Consider the following 19,909-nt stretch of genomic DNA (forward strand, 5'->3'; position numbering starts at 1 on the left):
GCCCTCAGGGAGCCTACAGTCCAATGGATGAGGCCAAACATGCAGATATGATACTCCTTCCTCCTTCTTTCTCTTCCTTCTCCCCCTTTCCTCTTCTCTCATTCACTCTGCATCTCCTTCCTGCCCCCTCTTCTTCCTTTTGCTTCTTTTCTCCCTTTCTCCCTCCCTCTCTTTTCCCTTTCTTTCCTTCCCTTTTTCTCTCTGTCCTTTCTCTCCTTCTCTTCCTCATCCTATTCACTCCAGCCTCATTTTTCTCCTCCCACCTTCCTCTTTCTATTCTTCCTTGGTCCTCTTTCCTTTTCAAGTTTTCCCCATTTGTCATTTTCAGGGGCCTCTTCATTCTAGCCAGCCACTCCTGATATTAGGGAGGGGCTCAGGAACTGTCACTGGAGAGTAATATGATCCAGAGAGCCCTGGACTGAGGGGGAGGTGACTCAGTTTTTGGTTCCAGCTCCACCACTAACTTGCTGTGTGGCCTTGGACAAATCACTTCTCTCGAGGAATCACTTTCCTCATCTGTAAAATCAGGAGTTTGCACAAGATGACTTGAAAGATCTTTTGCAGGGTTGATGGGTTCTATGATTACCTCTACCAATGAGCATTTTCTCATTTACACCCTGCCCCCTGTTACCTGAACCCCAATTGCATAATTAATTTTCTCTCCTGTCTCCCTGCTGCTTGCCTAATCACACCAGCAGGGGAAAGATTCTTTAAAAATGATTACCTTTTTGGGGGGGTGTGAAGGGGGACAATTATACTTGTAGGGGGCATTTAAACATTCCCAGGGCTGTCTGGCTTTGGCCTGAGAGAAGGTCCTTAATGCTTCCTGGACCTACCCTCAGGTTTTCAGTAAAGATTGTGCCTCATTGGCATGGGCTTAGCCTGATGAACTGTGCAGAACATGTACTAGAATCAGGAGATCTGTGGAAACAACCTGTATTGTAGAAAGAGCATTGACTCCAGAGGTAGAGAACCTGGGTTCAAATTCCATCGCAGTCAGTCAATCAATGAACATTTATTAAGTATCTACTGTGTACCAAGTGCTGTGCTAAGTGCTGAGAATATAAAAAGAGGCAAAAAGCAATTCCTGCCCTCAAGGAACTTACACTCTAAGGAGGGAGACCATATGCAAATATGTACAAACTATCTACAGGATACATAGGAAATAGTTAAAAGGCAGAAGGCACTGGAATTAAGAAGGGTTGGGAAAGGCTTCCTGTAGTTGCTGAGATTTTAGTTGGGACTTGAAGGAAGCCAGGGAAGTTGGGAGCCAGAGAGGAAGAGGGAGAGCATTTCAGGCATGGGGGAACAGCCAGACAAGATTCCTGGAGCTGAGATGGAGTGTCTTACTGATGGAATATCAAGGAAGCCAGCATCATTGGATTAAAGAGAACATATTGGGGAATAAGGCATAAGAAGCCTTGAAAGGTAGGAGGGAGCTGGGTTATGAAGGGCTTTGAAGGCCAATCAGAGGATTTTGTATCTGTCCTGGAGGTGAAAGGACCAAACACAAAGTGCCGTCTCTGACACTTACTACCTGTGACTTTGAACAAATCACATTATGTCCCAGGGCCTCATTTTCCTTATCTGTAAAATGAGAAGATTGGACTGGAGAGCTTTTGAGGTCCTTTTCAGCTCTGTGATGGATCCTATGATATAGCATGTCAATGGAATGGGACTGGAACCCAGGCCTCCTAATTCCTTTCTCTACAACCTATGACCTTCTTGCTTAGGGGTTTTAACCTGTGTTCCACAGGACCATGGACAGATCCCATGAGTCCACAAACTTGAAAGGAAGACAGAGTACATATTTTTTACAACCTGTAACAATCCCTATCCTTATTTCTTTTTTACATTTAAAAGCAGAATTCTGAGACAGGGCCCCTAGGTTTCACCAGGCTGACTGCCAAAGGGGGCCATGTTTCTGGTTGTCCTAATGTGTGGTGGAGAGAAGGTCACTTGGATTTCTGAATCCCCATCCATCCAAGGCAGGATAGGGTTGGGTGTCGAAGGGCCCCTTCAGCTCCATGTTCTAGGTCTCCTGGGCCCTTGCCTTTAGTCTGTGGCTAACTAGGCCTAGAGTCATCCATCCAATGCTTGTTTCAAGGGTCCTTGTAGTGTTCCGTCATTGTTCTATATACAAATCTTGTCTTTTCCCACCAACCAGATTGTTTATCTCAGGGCAGCGTCTCCTCTTTTTTTCCCCTCTCCCCTACAGTAGCATAGAGCACAAGCCTGGCACACAGAAGGAACTAAAAAGTGTAGGGCTGTGGGTGGAGGGGAATGAATAATGAATGCTCCCTCCCCCCAGGAATGAAGCCTAAGGATGGAAGAAGCATTGAAGTGCAGACTATCATAGCCTTACCGAGAGAGGCATCCATGTGTAGTAGAAGGCACATCAGAGGACCTGGGTTCGAATTCTGGCTCTGCTCTGTAATGCCTGTGTGGCCTTGGGTAAGTTGCAGCATGTCTCTAAGCTTCCATTTCTTCATCTGCAAAATAAGGAAGCCAAGTGATTGAGATGGTCTCTTCCAGATCGAAATCCTATGACCTTGATTCCCCCGGCTTTAGGTTAGTGTGCCCATATATAAAATGGGCTGAACAGGAGCCAACTCCAGAGATCTGTAGGCTGCTTTGTAATCCTCAAAGGGCCAGCAATCCTGCTTAGCTTCATATGCTCTTAGGCTCTCCTCATTATGCCCTGAGCCAACGTACACTTACACACACACACACTCGCACCCGTTCCTTCGCACTTAGTCCTCCTTGGTGGGCTCTGGCGCTACTATTTATTCTAAGTGGAATTTGAATGGATGCTCTCAGCCTGGTTTTTTTTTCAATTAACACAATATATTATTATTAGCCTCCAACAAGCAGGTCTGTCTTTGCCAGGGCCTATAAATACAGGAGGCCGATGATTCAGCAAATCTGTTGCTGTTTCTCTCAGGTCCATGCATATCTGTCTGTGTACACGATGGCCCAATCTTCCAGCTTCCCCAGAGGCTGTCTCCATGGAAACGCAGTCCTCCCCAAACTGTACTACTATAGCTAACAAAAATCCAACACCCCCACCCCCTTTCTCCTCCTGCCCCCAACTATTCTGCTAAGAGAAAGAGCATTAGAAAGGGAACCTCGGAGGTCATTCGTTCCAACTCCTGCCTGAACCAGAAGGCAGCTAGGAGGCACATGGACAGAGAGCTAGACTTGGGGTTATTTTAAACTCAGCCTTAGACAATTCACTAGCTCTGGGTGTCTGGAAAGTCACCTAACCTCTGCCTGCCTCAGGCTTCTCATCTGTAAAATGGAGATAATGCTGGCATCTACCTCCCAGAGCTGTTACATGGAAAAAATGTTGCTATTTGTAAAGTGCTTGGCAGACTTTAAGTGGTATCTCTTGCTGCTGCTGCTGCTGCCCCTCTGCTCCATCCCAACAAATACGTCCAGACTCTGTTTGCAGATTTGCACCGATAGAGAACTCATTCACTTCCAAGGCAGCACATTCAACTTTGGAGATCTCTAATCCTCGGACCTTGAACCCAAATCTGTAAAAGCCAACCATTGTTCTTAGTTCTGTCTTTTAGGGCTTCTCTTCTCTCCCTGCCCCAACTTCCATGACATGAATTGAGTTGGATTTCATGGATTCATAGAATGTTAGCACTAGAAGGGACGATAGATTAATCTAGTCCAACCCCTCCACTATATTATCAATTCTTAATGTGAAATTATAGCAGAAATCTCTCCAGAGTGTTCTTGCTCTTGGTCTCAGGTCCATGAATACAAAGAAGCAAGGCCAAGTCAATCTATGGGTCTACAATCAGAGATTCTTACAACCCGAAAGGACCTCAGAGGGCATCTAAGTTGGTCCCTACCTGAAACATGGATAACCTCTGCGTTCCCAACAATAAACAAACAAATGTTGTCCGGCCTATGTTAAAAGGCCTCTAAGGACTCAGAGCTAACTACCTGCTTAGGCAGTCCAATCCACTTTTGGACAACTCTGATAGTGAGGAGGTTTTCCCTTCTATCAAGCCAAAACACGCCCCCTGTGAACTTTTATCCATTGCTCAGAGGGAACAAATCTAATCTTTCCCAAGTTGATCCTTCAAATATTTAAAGAGAGCTTTAATGTTCTCCCCAAGTCTTCTCTTCTCTAACTTAAACATCCACAGCTTCTTTTAATTCAATAAAAATTTATAAAGTAAGGAGTCAGGCACCATGGCAAGCAATGGGGATACAAATAAGACAAAGAAGACAGTTTGTGACTTCAAGAAGCTTGCAACCTAATGGGGAAAGTCACAACTCTCATAAGGCATATTCATAAGGATTTAGAGCCGAAAAGTACATTAGAATAATAATAGCTAGCTATTTTAGCTTAGTTGATCATTATCATTTATATATATATATATGTATATATACATATATATGATACACATGTGTTACCTCATTTGGTATTCACAACAACAATGTAAGGTTTCTGTTATTATCATCTCCACTCTATAGAGGCTGAAGGACTTCTGCAGAGTCATACCACAAGGAAGTATTCTGTGTCAGGATCTGAACTTAGGTTTTCCTGACTCCAAGTTCAATACTCTCTACTGTGCTACCTAGCTGAATGTAGTCAAAACTCCCATTTTTCAGACGAGCAAATGGTGGCTTAAAACATTTGAAAGACCTGAGAAATATCAGGGAGGTTTTAAGGCCTAATGGATATTTGAACCCTAGTTCCTTGGGGTCTTTGGAAGTCATGGTACTCAGGTTCAAATCCTACTTCCACCACTGAAGGACCTCTGTCAAGTTATTTGCTCCCTCTGGGCCTCAGTTTGCTCATCTGTGAAATGGGGAGGTTGGAAAAGTTGGCCCCTAAAGTCCCTCTCAACACTAGAACTATGCTCCCCTTTAGCTAAGTCCAGCTCTTTTCTGGTTCTGTCCAATATGCTTCTTTCTCATCATGCAGCTAGCCACCCTAGCCAATCCACTTGCTTCCAAGCAGAAGTGTCGGGGACCATTCCCAGATGATTTTTATTCTACCTTATTCCTGAAGAGGTAGGGCTCTCCCTGCTTGTCCCTACCCTCATGAGTAACAGCCTCCTCCTGTCCCCTGAGCAATTATTGTAAAGTGTTATTACAAAAATAAACTGATAGCTATGGGAAGGATAGTGCTGTATGAAAACCATTTAGGCTCATTAATGGGACCATGCTATTGATACAGCATCTTGCTATTTGGCAGCTCTGAGTATCACTACTTGCAATCAGTCTGTGAGGGTATGGAGAGCTTTCCAGGGCCAGAGGAATGAAGGAAGGGCATGCTGGAAGCATCCACTGAAGCCTAGCAAAGGACTAACAGCAGGGGATATGTTGGTAGCAATCCTGAGAATGGAACCTGGGTGATGAGGTTTAGAAAAAGCTCATAACAGCTAGAAGGCTCCATAGAGATCGCTCAGTCTAACTCCCTTGTTTTATAAGTAGGGAAGTTGAAGGCTGTAGTCAGGAAGGGACTTGCCCAAGCCATTGCTTAATTAGTGAGTGCACGAGCTAGAACTTGAACTCAGGTCTCTTGACTCTTTGGTTAGTACTTTTTTCCCACTGTGCCAAGATGCCAGGAAGAAGGGGAGACTAGAAGTTTTTACCAAGTCCAAGCTACAGTCTAGTTTGTGGAAAAGAACACAGCTGAAAAAGTGGTGGCAAATAACAATGATGTGTGTGTGTGTGTGTGTGTGTGTGTGTGTGTGTGTGTGTGTATTCCAAGAAACAAAGAAAATCAGTGCACATCATATTGGTTCTGAAGAGGTGAAACTGTAACATTGCTTTGGGCAGTGACTGAGTGGGGTTGCCATCTGGCTTCTTTTTTTTATGCCAGCCTAGACTATATGGGAAGCACATAACAAAATATCTGTTGAGGCTCAAACAGTAAGTACTTCACATGACAGTTCCTTCATCTTCCCTAATATCCAATTCAATAAACATTTATTATATACCTACTATGGATGGGGCACTGTGCAAAGCACTGGAATTAATCCTTCATATATAGTTACAATCATTTCCCCCATTTTGCAGATGGAGAAAACTGAATCCCAGGACTATAATGATAGAAATAGAATTAGGCCATTTGAGTACATGGTACAGTGGAAAGACTGTTGGATTTAACCTTAGAGGACAAAATCTTGACTTGGTCACTTACCACCTGGGTGACCATGGTTTCTCAGCCTTAGTTTTCTCATCTGTACAATGGGTTGGGTGGAGTATGGTGGTTAACTCCTGTGGTCCCTGCTTGTGGGAAGACTGAGGTATATAAATGCCCTGAGTTTGGGAATTTCAAATTGCAGTGGACTATGCCAATGGGTGTCCTCAATAAGTCTGGCATCAATATGGTGAGCCCGTTAGAGTGGGGGACAAGTAGGATGTTCAAGGAGTGGCCAACCAGCCCAGGTTGCAGATGGAGCAGGTGAAAGACTGGTCAGTACTAGCCTTTGTACTTCCATTCTGGGCAAGATGGGGAGGCCTTATTTTAAAAAGAAGAAAATAAACACAATGAGGGGTTGGACTAGGTGACCTTGAAGGTTCCTTCCAGCTTCACGTGATCTTCTGACCTTCTAATTTTTCAAGACCTTGGAGAAAATTCCCTCTAGTTAAGATTGAGGCCTCATTGAGGTGTAAAGGTGACCTTGGGTTCTTGAATGCTAAGCTGCCCAAGTATGTGTTCAAGTGGGTTCTACTGAAGCAGAAAATCTCCTCATAGGTCAGGAGACTCCAATAGAATTTACCTAGATTTCAACCAAGCTTTTGATAAAATCTTTCCTGCTATTCTTAAGGACAAGATGGAAATATGTGGATGAGATGTGAGTCTAGTGGGGTAGATTGGGAGCTGGTTGAACTAAATAGTAGTCATTAATGATTTGAGATCAACACAGGAGGAGGTCTCCAATGGCACAACCCAGGAAGCTGTGCTTTGCTTTGGGCTATGTAACATCTTCATCAAAGACTTGGAGAAAACATAGATGGCACAAAGCTAGGAGTCTGAGCTAACTCACTGGATGACAGAGCCAGGAGCCAAAAAGATCTTAACATTAGGATGAAATTCATCAGGGTTAAGTATAAAGTCTTATACTTGAATTTAAGAAAAAGTTAGATCAAAAATACAAAGTAGAGAAGATGTGACTAGACAGTAACTCATCTGAAAAAGATCTGTGTTAACTCGATGTTAGTCAACCATACAATATGGCAACCAAGAAAGTTAATATGATCTTGGGCTACATTTCATCTTGTGTAGGTATTATTGCATTTGTAATTCAATTTTATTTTTTCAATTATCAAGTATCATTTTCTCCCTCTCACCTCCCCTTCCCCTGCACTAGAGAAACAAAGAAAAACAAAATCTTTATATCAAATATGCAGAGTCAAGCAAGAATAATCTCCCACTTGTCTATGTCCAGAAATATGTGCCTCTTTCAGATAGAGAGCTGAACTAGGAGGCAGGAAGATCTGAGTTCCAATTTGGTCTCAGTTACTTCCTAGCTGTGTGATCATGGACAAGTCAACCACTAACCTTGAGTATCCCAAAGGTTATGTCCTGGGCTCTCTTTTTTTCTTCTGTTATTTCACTTGGTGGTCTCATCAGCTCCCATCCATTCAATGATCATTCCTATGCTAATGACTCTTAAGTTTATCTATGTGGCTCTATTGCCTTTGCAGACCTCCAGGCTCTCATCTCCAACAGGAGATCTCAAACTGGAAATCCAGTAGATAGCTTTTTTTGTTGTTTTGTTGTTTTTTTTTTGGCAGGGCAATTGGGGTTAAGTGACTTGCCTAAGGTCACACAGCTAGTACATGTGTCAAGTGTCTTAGTCCAGATTTGAACTTAGGTTCTCCTGACTCCAGGGCTGGTGCTCTACTCACTGTGTCACCTAGCTGCCCCTCCAGTAGACATCTTAAACTCAATGTGATCAAAACTAAGCTCATTGTATTTCCTCTCCAGCTTACCTTCCTTCTAAACTTCCTTGTTATTGTTGAGGACACCACCATTCTCCCAGTCCCCCAGGTTCACAATTTAGGTGACATTCTTCACTTCTCACTCTTTCTTATTCCCCCATATCTGGTATGTTGCCAAATAATTTAATAAGCACCTTCTATGTGCCAAGCACTGTGCTAAGAGCTTTACAAATATTATCTAATTTGATCCTTACCTTTTGAGCTAAGTGCTACTATTACCCCCACATTACCATTAAAGAAACTGAGAGAACTAGAGGTTAAGTGACTTGCCCAAGGTCACACAGCTAGTCATTATCTGAGGCCAAATTTGAATTCAGTTCTTCCTGACCCCAGGTTCAGTGCTCTGTCCATTATGTCACTTTGCTGCCTGCCTCTAAAGTTTTTTTTTTTTTTACCATCCTAACATCTCTTGTATCTCTTTACATCTTGGCAGCTCATTTTAGGAAGGCCATAGATAATCTACGACCAGAACATCCAGAGGAAGGCAACCGTAATGGTGAAGGGTCTTGAGTTCATGCTATAGGAGAATCATCTGAAAGAGCTGGTGCTGCTTAGCTGGCAGTGACCTGAGGAAGGCAGCCAGGATGGTAAAGGACCTTAGTTCATGCTCTATGAGGATAGAAGACTGGGGACCAGGGTGAGGGTGCAGCAGGACAATCACTGCTTTTCATTATGGGAAAAGCTATCATATGAAACAAGAATTAGACATGTTTTGCTTGGCCTCAGAGGTCAGAACTAGGAGCAAGGAGTGGAAATTGCCATTTAAAGGCAAATTTAAACTTAATGTAAGGAAAAACTCCTTAATAATCAGAGCTATTCAAGAGTGAAATGGGCTGCCTGGGAAGGTGGTCGGTTTCCCCTCCCTTGAGGTTTTTAAAGCACAGGCTGAAAGACCACACATCAGGTATAATGTAGAAGGAATTCTTTGTCAAGTAAAGGTTAGACTAAGGGGCTTCTGTGAGGTAGTTTTCTTTCTTGTTTTTTAAATTAAAATTTTTAATTGACAGCATCTGTTTTTATATCACCTTTATTTCGGAGTATATATCTCTCACTTCTCCTACCCAGTGATCCATCCCTTGTAACAAAGAATAAAAAAGAAAGAAGGAAAAAGTAGATAAGCAAAACTAACCAACTTATCAACTGAATCTGACAGTATGTGCAACATTCTATACCCATAGCCCACCGCCTCTGCAGAGAAGGAGGGAGACAGGTGCATTTTCTCGTTTCTTCTCCTTAGGCAAGCTTGCTCATTATAATGATACAGCATTCACTTTCTTTTTCATTATCACCATTTCTCCCCCATTTCCCTTGTTGCAGTCACTGTGTTTTCCTGGTTCTGCTTACTTCATTCTGCATTGGTTCATATAAAACTTCTTATTGTTCTCTGAATTCTTCATAGTCATCACTTCATACACCCCAGTACTAATCCATTCCATTCTCTGTAGTCTTTTCCAATCCTGGGCTTCTGTGAGTCTAGATCAGCAATGGTGTGTCTGCAGAAAAGATCCATTCTGGCTAAGTGCAGAGAGATTCCCTACCAGGTGATGAACTGGTTCAGCCGTAATGGTTCATGAAGATGGTCTAATAAAGGCTTGGTGGTGGTGGTAGTATGTGTGTGGGTTGTAATCTGTGTTCATGAGCACCCAAGCTGATGAAATCATAGTCCTTTTGAAGCATTAAAGAAACTCAAATAATACCTTCCCTGAGTTGTTTAGTTGTTTTAGTGGTGTCCAACTCTTCATGAATCTATTTGGGGTTTTCTTGGCAAAGACACTGGGCTGGTTTGTCATTTCCTTCTCCAGCTCATTTTACAGATGGAAGACTGAGGTAAACAGAGTGACTTGCCCAGAGTCATACAGACACAGTAAGTGTCTGAGGCCAGATTTGAACACAGATCTTCCTGACTCTAGGCCTGGCACTCTCTCCATTCTACCACCTACCTGCCCTTCCCCAAGTAAGTTCCCCCAAACAATTCCAACCCACCTTGGTTCTTATAAATTCCTCCTACAGATAATTAATCATAGGATCATAGACCTAGATCTTGGAGGGATCTTATAGTCCATCTAGTTCAACCTCTACCATTTTTACAGATGAGGAAACTGAGGCCCAGAGAGGTTAGGTGACTTGTCTCAGGTCACACAGGTAGTTCATGGAATATTTAGAATTTGAAATGAGGTGCACTGACTATAAATCTGTCATTCTTCCCACTGTGCCAAAGATGGCTCTATCACTTTATTGCTTACAGAGAACTCCACTCACAACAGCCCTGTGAGTTTGGTAGGGACAGTATTATTAATACCATTTTACAGATGAGGGCATTGAGTCCCAGAGAGGTGAAGTGATTAGTACACAGCTGGTAAGTGGAAACTAAAGAACTTTAACTTCAATTCAATGAATTTTCCGTTATACCAAACTGCTTCCCTGGATGGAGGATTCTTATCATTTTATTCTCCTTAGGATGCTGTTTTTTAAAAATTGTTTTTATTTTTAGTTTATAACACTCAGTTCCACAACTTTTTGAGTTCCAAATTTTCTCCCCCATTCTCTCCTCCCCCCATTCCCTGCCAAGATGGCATGTAATCTGATATAAGTTCTACATATACCTTCATATTAAACTCATTTTCACAATAGTCAAGCTGTAAAGAAGAATTATAACCAATGGAATGAGCCATGAGAAGGAAGAAACAAAACCAAAGAAGAAAAAAAAGAGAGAGCAAATAGTTTGCCTCAGTCTGCATTCAGACTCCGTAATTCTTTCTCTGGGTGTGAATAGCTTTTTCCATCATAAGTCTTTTGGAGCTGTCTTTGAACCTTGAATTGCTGAGAAGAGCCAAGTCTATCAAAGTTAGTCATCACAGATACGGTGTGTCTGTATCGTGTATAATGTTCTCCTGGTTCTGCTCCTCTCACTCAGCATCAGATCTTGTAGGTCTTTCCAGGTTATTATGAAGTCTGTATCATCCCCATTTCTTATAGTACAATAGTATTCCATTACGTTCATATATCACAACTTGTTTAGCCATTCCTCAATTGATGGGCATCCCCTTGATTTCCAATTCTTTGCCACCACAATTTTTAAAAATTATTTTTACTCAATGTTTTAGGAAAAAAAAAAGAAATCAGACTCATGGGATAATCATCCCCACATTTGAAAGCTACTTCATACATTGTACTCCCCACCTGGGACAAGGAAGTGCCTTGCAAAAAAGTAAGTTCTTTGAGAACAGAGACTGTTTTTCATTTTTACCTTTGTATTTCCAGCACAGTGCCTGGCCCGGAGCAGTTGTCAATAGAATTAATGAGCTGTAACTTTCCTTGTCTTGATTGACAAATAATGACCACAACAGCCACCCACTCAGCTAGGGGGTTGGTTCCCTTGACTTCTCTCTTCCTCACCTATGTCTCAAAGGCAGCATAGCCAAAGTGAAGACCTAGAGTTGGGAGACATGAATTTGAATCATATTTTCTATCATTGCTACTTCATGTGACCATGGGGCAGTCACTTAAGCACTTAAAACCTCAGTTTCCTTTTCTGTAAAATGGGCATAATAATATTTGTGCTGTCTTGACTCGTAGGATTGTTGTGGGTAAAGTCCTTTGTAAATTTTAAATCACTATGTAAATATAAATTATTATTATTATTCATTAACTCTCTTAGTCATCATTGCCTTGTTTATAAAATGAGGGGGTAGACTCGATGACCTTTAAGGTCTCTTTCAGCTCTTAAACCTGTAACTCATCCTGATAATTGTCCCCTTCATCCCATCTTTCCAATTTGTGGAAATTGAGATGAGAAAAGGTAGAAGTGGAGGGGAAAGCAAGTCTTGGTCAAGGCCAAGGTAGTAAATCAGCTGAACTGGATCATAGGATCATAAATAGAGAACTGGAAGGGACCCCTTCATTTTACAGATGAGGGAAACAGAGTCTCAGAAAGATTGTGACATGCCCAAGGCCAAAGAGAGAATAAGAAGCAGAACAGAATTCAAACCTTGCTCCTCTCACTTCAAATCTACTGCTCTTTCCTCCACATTACACTGAATCCAGGTGTCCTCATCTCCTCTTTGGGACCATTTTCGTAATTAATCTTATTATTAGTCTTATTTTCATAGCTAGCCTTAGTATAAAACTTTAAGGTTCACAAAGCTCTTAACATCTGTCAGTTCTTCTGACCCTCATGACAACTTCATGAGGCACGGGCTGTTATGAGGAAACAGAGAAGTTAAGGGTGCAGGTCACACAGCTGGTGTCTGGGGCAGGAGTCAAACTCAGGTCTTCCTAATTCCCATTCATATAATCTATCCACTGTGCTATGTAGCTGCCTTCCCATTCATGCTGGCCTCTTTAAGTCCAGGGAAGTTTTAATCTGGGGGCAAATGGACACTTGTCAGAATAGTGCTTGACTTTGGTTTTCCTTACCACAGGAAAAACTGCCCCATGGAAAGGAGCTTCAGATTGGGCTTCATGTCTCTGAATTTTTTTTGAAGGATTGTGATGCTTTCTGTTTTGCTGGAAAATTTCCTATGGCTTTCTTTTCCCTTTTCCATCTCTTTCTTTTTCTGGTCGCTGCTCAGCCTCTTCACCTGTCTGTCTGTTTCTGTTGTACATTTCTGCCTATCATTTCTCCTGGTCTCAGTTGGTCTCCACCCCAGCCTCAGGGTTTGTATCCATTTCTCATTCTCCCCCCATCTCACCATCTTTTTCTCCGCTTCCCTGTGATGTCTCCTGGTCTCAGCTGGTCTTTATCCCTGTCTCTCTGGGCCTCTCCATCCCCTGTCTCTGAATCTATATCTGTTTCTCATTCTCTGCTGTCTCACTGTGTCTTTGCCTCTGCCTCTGCCTCTCCCTCAGTCTGTGACTGTCTCTGTATCAGAGCTGATTCTGCCTGGGGAAATCAATGACTCCCCCTTACTTTCTCCTCCTCTTCCACTTGAATTGGAAGTGAATATGTGCGGGGGGGAGGAATGATCATCATGGATCACCTCCATGGGCACACTTGGCCGCTGCTCCCCAGGGACCCTGGACATTTTCCATAAATGATCTTGGAAATGAATATTTTAGACCCCTTTTGTAGGTTTTTGCTGCTGATGCCATTAAAGTCACTATCCTTCCAAGGTAGAAGAGTTGACTTTGAAGTGATATATTTCATAGAACTGCTCCTGGTTCTTTTGATTTCATTCTTGTTTCTTCTTCTTTTGCTCCTCAATTTCTTGGTCGTGTTTTGTGGTATCCTAACAACCAGAGTAGTAACTAGGGCAGGGCCCCAGGGTCTTTGTCCTCAGGTGCAAACATGGGGGAGTACATTTTTCTTTGTTGATCCTCCAGTTTGCCTTCTTGAGGCCTGTTTCCCCTCCCTGTCTCAAATTACCACTCCTAGAGTCTCATTGTAATGATTGTGATGGTGCTGTGATGATCCTCTCTGAATGTCTGCTTTCCTCCAATGTTTCTTCCTTCCAGGAACTCTTAGCCATACCATAGTTAATTTGTTCAGATTATCTGGGGCTGGGCATACCAGTACTTGGGGCAAACAGTCATCTAATAATTGCCCAACTCCTTACCTCCCCTAGGTGGGCAGCGTGTGGTCCTGGGGCTTCTTATCTCTCAAAAATGTTGGCTTTCTTGGATTTGGTCATATTTAACTATGGTGGGGGAAAACTCAGAGCATGCCATTCCATGCCAGGTGAGGTCAGCTTTCCAGTACTCCATGCTAGAAATATGGACTAGAACAAAGTGGATCTTTTCAGAGAAGCCTTAGACACCATTGGCCTATTGTGAATGAAGGACATGGCTGCTGCCATGAACAGAGGGATTCATCCTTGGCAAGTTCAAAGAGGCTCAAGCCCCCAGGAAGGAATCCAGTTCATGGGGCAGGCCTGGCACTTGTCCTCAAGGCCCACAGCTTTTGGGGATACTTCCCCACCCCCTTCCTTTTCATATTCTTCAGATTTTACTGCTGGTATATGGGAATGGGAGGGAGGGGACCCAGGGAGGAGGAGACAAGAACATCAGGCCTTGGAGGAATGTGCCAAAAGCTTCCTGAGGCCTGAGGACTGAACTCCTCCTTCTCTCTATTGTCCCCAGACCTCCCCCTTCCCCCATTCCATTGAGTCTAGAGTTCAGATATGGCAGGGCCTATAATTATTCTCCCCCCTCCCCCATTCCCTCCTTCACTGCCTCCCACAGCTCTGGGCTGGGGAGGGGGAGGGGGGCAGGAAGATCACATCTAATTGCTACCATCTGGCCTGGGAGCTTGAAAAGGGGAGCCGGTCCTAATGTTTTCCTATCACTTGTGACCAAGTAGAACTTCTCTCCTGTGTCGCTCACTGACCATGTTAGCTGGGCACCCACTGTCTGCACAATGTCCCAGGAGCTGGAGAAGCAGGTGGCCTAAAGAGCCCTCCCCCACCTGCCTCCCTTAGGTGGCTGTCTAGGCCATGCAAAGGCTGGGGCCTGGCTTTTCCCTTGCAGTAGAGATGAGAGCATGTGAGTGTAGAGAGCAAGGAAGACAGCATACTTCTTCAGTGGGCTCGCGTCTGCTGCTCCTCCTGCTCCCCAGGAAGCATGTGAGCCTAGCAATGAGTGAGGCGTGGTCTTCGCCTCCAGTCTCAGCCTCCTCAGCCTCTCCTCTGACAGAATGACTCCCTTCCCCCCACCTGTGACTCATCCAGGCCTTTTATAATTATCAGTAATTAGAGCAGCCGTAAGCAAGCTCAATTCAGCTCTGCTCCCATTTTCCTCCATGGTTTTGTTCCTATTCTCAGGCATGGTGTCTTTATTTCAATCTGTGTGAGCCTCCTCATTCTCTAAGGCCCTGGCATCTTCTCCAGTGGATTAGACCCCTCTCTGAACTGAGGAGTTCTTGGGAAAAAGGAAGATCCCGGATGAGCTCTCCAGTCTCTGCTGCTAAGTAGCTGTGTGACCTTGGGCAAATCAATGACCTTTTCTGCGCTGGAGTTCCTCCATTTTTTGCAAAACACTTTCATTTGGAAGAGATGTCAAACATTGTCCAGCCAGCATCATCTAGTTAGAGCAAAAAAAGAGGACTCTTAGAAGTTGTCTCATTTTACAGATGAAGAAACTGAGGTTGAGAGGTTAAGCCATTTACCTGAGATTGTGAAGGTAACAAGGAGCAAAGCCAGGTCTTCTGACTTCAAGTCCAATGCCCCTTCCGCTGTGTCATGGAGTTCCAAAGAAGGAACTGGAGACCGTTGAGGTTAAGCCATATGCTATGCCCTAGTTTACCTGGCAGTAATTGCGCAAGTTGAGATTGGAACCTGGCTCTTCTGACTTCAGATTCAGCACCTTTGCATGGTCCCATGAGAGGGTCTCTAAGATCTTAGATGGGAGCTCGTGCTACAGTAATAGCATATATATAAAAGAAGGGTCAGATATGAGCAGCATTATGGCTATATGTTATGACAGCTGACAGTGTGGAGGGTGTGAAAGAGAGGGAAGAATCAGAGGAATATGAGGTTTCAAGGCTCAGGAATATGAGAATATGGCGAGGGACAATAGCAATAGAAAAACTGGGAAAAAAGGCGAGTGTAAAGAGGGTGGGTTCAGTTTTGGCCATGTTGAGTTTGAGGAGCTGTTGGGACATCAGTGTGGTCCAGTGGAAAGAGCTGGGATCAGTGAACCTGGGTCTCAATCCCAATTCTGCCTCTTACTGCTTCTGTAGCCTTGGGCAAGTCATTTCAGCTTCCATGATTTTCCATTTCCTCATGTATAAAATGAAGAGTCTGCCCAGATGGTCTCCAAGGTCCCATTCAACTCAAAATCTAGGATCTTATGTCTGGTCAGCAGTTGGAAATGTATGACTTGAAGTCAAGGGAAGTATTTGGGCTGGATATATCAATGTGAGAGGCATCTGAGGAGAGGTGAAAATTAAATTGATAATTAAACACATGGGAGCTGATGAGATCATTAAAGAAAAGATTATATATAGAAGGAAAGATAATTTAGGATTGCACCTTGGAAAACAACCATGTTTAGAGGGTAGAGGGTAGAAGGAGAAAATGAACTAGCATGGGCCATAACCAATAAACATAGAAAGTCCTTAGGTCTTTCTATGTAGGTCCCCCATTTTGGGAAAGGGCTCCAGACCAGCCACCCCTCATTCTTCAGACACTTACCACCCCTCCACTGCCTCTTGACTCCACTTCTGCAGGTCCCTTTTCTCCCATTTGTGAGTTCTTGGAGCCTCCATTTTAAGAAAGGGCCCTATACCAGCCAGCCCTCATTTCTTTATTTTCCAAGCTCAGCTGTCATGCTCCTTGTGCTGTACCTCCTCTCCTCTGTTCCCCTCTTTTGAGTTCCCTTTATGTGTTATATTTCCCCATAACAATGTAAGCTCCTTGATGGCAGAGGTTATCTTTCTTTATGCTTGTGTTTACCTCTCCAGAGTTTAGCACAGTGCCTGGCACATAGTAATCACTTAATTAGTGGTTGTTGACTAACTGTCTTTCCTTTTCGAGGAGGACCATGACACCAGGAAAATGATGACATGACTTGCAGTTGACTTTTATTTGAGTGAGGGAGGGCTATGCAAGGTCACCAGCATCACTTTCTCCTCCAGAGCCATCTGGGTCTAGTGGCCTGATATTCATCAGGACTGACTGACCTTAAGAAATACTTGGTTGATCCATATTATATGTTAGGTACTGGGGATACAAAAATAAAGACAAAAACAGTCCCTGGCTTCAAAAGGCTTATATTCTATTGAGGAAGACAAACATGTGCATATAGAAGTATATAGAAGATGCTTACAAAGCTTATCTTTTTTGGAAAAGTCAGTAAAAGCTGGGAGAGATCAGGAAAGACCTCATGAGTCTTGAGCAGAGTGTTGAAGGAAACCGGGGATTCTAGGAGGCAGCAATGAGGAGGGAGAGCATCCCAGGCAAAGTTCTGATCTGTCCACATCTTTTTGAATCCTAACCCTATTATCCAATAGATCAGCTATCCCAGAGAGCTTTGGGTTATTTGCATATTTAGTAGGTGCACTACTACCTTCTGATTATCCAGACCATTGATACAAGTGGGAAATGGTGCAGACCCAACCACAGATCTCTGGGACACTTCACAGGAGACCTCATTGCAAATGGAAACCAACAATGACTCCTCTTTCTGTCCAATCAGTTAACCAAAGTAGATATAACCGTATTGTTGTCTAGCTCAGATCTCTCCATCATTCCCCCAAGAACAGTAAAGAAACTTTGTCAAACACTCCACTAAAATAAAAACATTTCTATGGCATTTTGTCAAAAAGAAAAAAGAAAATGAGGTTGTCCTAGCATGACCCATTCTTGAGAGAGCCTTGTTGGACTGTTTTGTGATCACTTCTCTCTTTTACAGATATTCACTAACTATGCTTTTAAAAGCACATCTCTAATTTTGCTAGGAATCAAAGTCAACCTCTCTGGCCTACAGTTTGTAAACTGTGGTCTCTTCCTTTTGTTTGCGAACTGGACATTTGTTCTTCTCTAGTTCCAGGACACTTTGGTTCACTTTCAAAGATCACTAATAGAGCTTAGCAATCACACTTCTCAGTTCTTTGAGTACCTTGGGATATTGGTCATCTAGACCTGTGATATGAACCCATCCATGACAGCTGTGGCTTTCCTACTGTCTCCTTACTTATCTTGGGGATTAACTCCCTATTAGTCATTTATGTTCTGTTTTGTTCCAGTCCAAAAGTCATCTTAATTGGCAGAGAAAACAGAAACAAAACATGATGTGAGTGGCTACACTTTCTCTTTGTCATCTGTTATCATCAGCCCATCTACCTGAGCTACAGTCCTATCCCTTCTTTGATTCTCCTTCACCCTCTACAGCTAACCCGCTACCTTTTGGTTCTCTCTAGCTTTTTTCACCAGATTCAGATTTTTCTAGGTTCTAACACTCCTGACACTAGTCTTATAGGAATGAATCACACTTGTGTATTCACCTTCTTTTTCTATACATGTTTTTTTTCCTAAAATATAAGTTGGCTGAGAAGTTCCCTGTGCCTCTGCATTAATCTCTTTAGAGCGGCCCCTCCCCTTCTTCCTCCTCATTGGCATTCTTCCTTCCCTCCTTCCTTCCTTCCTTCCCTCCTTCTTTCCTTCCTTCCTTCCTTCCCTCCCTCTTTCCTTCCTTCCTTCCTTCCTTCCTTCCTTCCTTCCTTCCTTCCTTCCTTCCTTCCTTCCTTCCTTCCTTCCTTCCTTCCTTCCTTCCTTCTTTTCTTTCTTTCCTTCCTTCTTTTTTCTTCCTTCTTTCTTTCTTTTTTCCTTCTTTCTTCCTTTCCTTCTTTCCTTCCTTCCTTCCTTCCTTCCTTCTTTCTCTTTCTTTCCTTCCTTCTTTCTTCCTTCCTTCATTCCTTCCTTCCTTCCTTCCTTCCTTCCTTCCTTCCTTTCTTTCTCTTTCTTTCTTTCTTTCTTTCTTTCTTTCTTTCTTTCTTTCTTTCTTTCTTTCTTTCTTTCTCTCTCTCTCTCCCTCTCTCTCTCTCTCTCCCCCTCTCTTTCTTTCTTTCTTTCTTGTCTTAAGAATTTTATTCTTTGGAGCATCACATAAATCTTGGACTGACTGCCTTTGCAGAATTTTAAGCTATGAATACCCACTTATTCTTTCTCTGAGCCCTGTGAAATATGATCTCCCCAAAGCTAAGACCCAGGTTGAAACTCTTTACCCCTTTCCTCCCCATCTCTATGACAATTCTAAGATGGAGTAGTGAGTTACTTCCCCTTGAGGTCTCTATACTTTTTGGAAGCAAGATCCTCAGTCTTTTGTCTTTCTGACTGCTATCTCTTCCTTTTGAAATAGGTATACCATCTTTGAGAGCCCCAGAAGTAATGATGACACATGAAGATAAATACAGGAAGAATAGCCAGACCTGACCAAATACATAAGAAATCCATGCTGGTGAAAACAAAATTTTAAAGGCACTCAGGGATGGATTCTGAAGATATCTTGAAGAGGAGGAGATTCTAGTAGAATAGAAAAGATCAGGGCTTTTTTTCCATTAATGTAAACTGAAGATATTAACAGCTTACTGTCCCATATTCCTATTTTTTCATCCCTATAAAAATCTTTATGAGAATGGTGTATGCATGCATGGGGTGTCCTCAACGAAAAGATGAGAGGGGAATAGGCAGGCTTTTATGGATGCTTTTCTACATCAGACTATATTTTTACAGTCACAAACTGATAAAAATAAGATCCTGCTGTATTTACTTTTTATTGATTTTAAGGAAGCATTTGACTTGGTTGAGCCAGGTGTAGTGTTGAAGGCTCTGCTTAGACAAGACATCTCCCACACGGTACATCAAAATCACACCAAGCTCTCTGACAGATGTGGCTAAGGGATCGCTTTGTCCAACCATCTGCTAAATATGAACATCAAACAGGGCACCAAACAGGGAGAAAGATGGTTGCCATCTATCCAGTGTCATGGAAGATGTCATGTGAAGCCAGAGTAAAAGAAAGATTCTCTAGCGGTGGGGAGAAGGGTTCTCCCAATGTTCTTGTTGACAGATGAGTTCATCTTAATTGCACAGAACCCTAGAACTTAACAGGAACTCCTTAGTGAAATCCATAATAAAGCAAAGGAGATATGATTAACTATTTATCCTGGTAAATAAGTAGATGACAAATGTGTATGGCTCAGATTGTATGCTTTTGGATGGACAGCCCAGCCAATTCAGTACAATTAAATGAACATTTATTAAGTGCCTATCCCATGCTTAGTCCCTGTGCTAGGTGCTAGAGGTAAAAAAAAAAAAAAACCACAAAAACAAACTATTCCTTGTCCTTTAAGACATTTACATTCTCTTTCAAAATGTGTTATCTTGGATAGGGCCAGATGATCGACATTAAGATCCAATTTGCACATGAGATCAGGCTGAGGCACTTAAAAGAATGACTTTTTATTGATGTGTTTTTATGTCATTGTGTC

Source organism: Trichosurus vulpecula, chromosome 8, assembly GCF_011100635.1.
Source record: "Trichosurus vulpecula isolate mTriVul1 chromosome 8, mTriVul1.pri, whole genome shotgun sequence".
Classification (NCBI taxonomy): Eukaryota; Metazoa; Chordata; class Mammalia; order Diprotodontia; family Phalangeridae; genus Trichosurus; species Trichosurus vulpecula.